The following is a 330-nucleotide window of genomic DNA, read 5'->3' as shown; positions in this document are numbered from 1 at the left end:
CAATAACCTCAGATATACAGATGACACCACCCTTATGGCAGAAAGTGAAGAGGAACTAAAAAGCCTATTGATGAAAGTGAAAGTGGAGAGTGAAAAAGTTGGCTTAAAGCTCAACATTCAGAAAACGAAGATCATGGCATCCAATCCCATCACTTCACGGGAAATAGATGGGCAGACAGTGGAAACAGTGGCAGACTTTATTTTTTGGGGCTCCAAAATCACTGCAGATGATGACTGCAGCCATCAAGTTAAAAGACGCTTACTCCTTGGAAGAAAAGTTATGTCCAACCTAGATAGCATATTGAAAAGCAGAGACATTACTTTGCCAAC

Source organism: Bison bison, unplaced genomic scaffold, assembly GCF_000754665.1.
Source record: "Bison bison bison isolate TAMUID 2011002044 unplaced genomic scaffold, Bison_UMD1.0 scf7180017864382, whole genome shotgun sequence".
Lineage (NCBI taxonomy): Eukaryota > Metazoa > Chordata > Mammalia > Artiodactyla > Bovidae > Bison > Bison bison.
Note: the sequence above shows the minus strand (reverse complement) of the source record.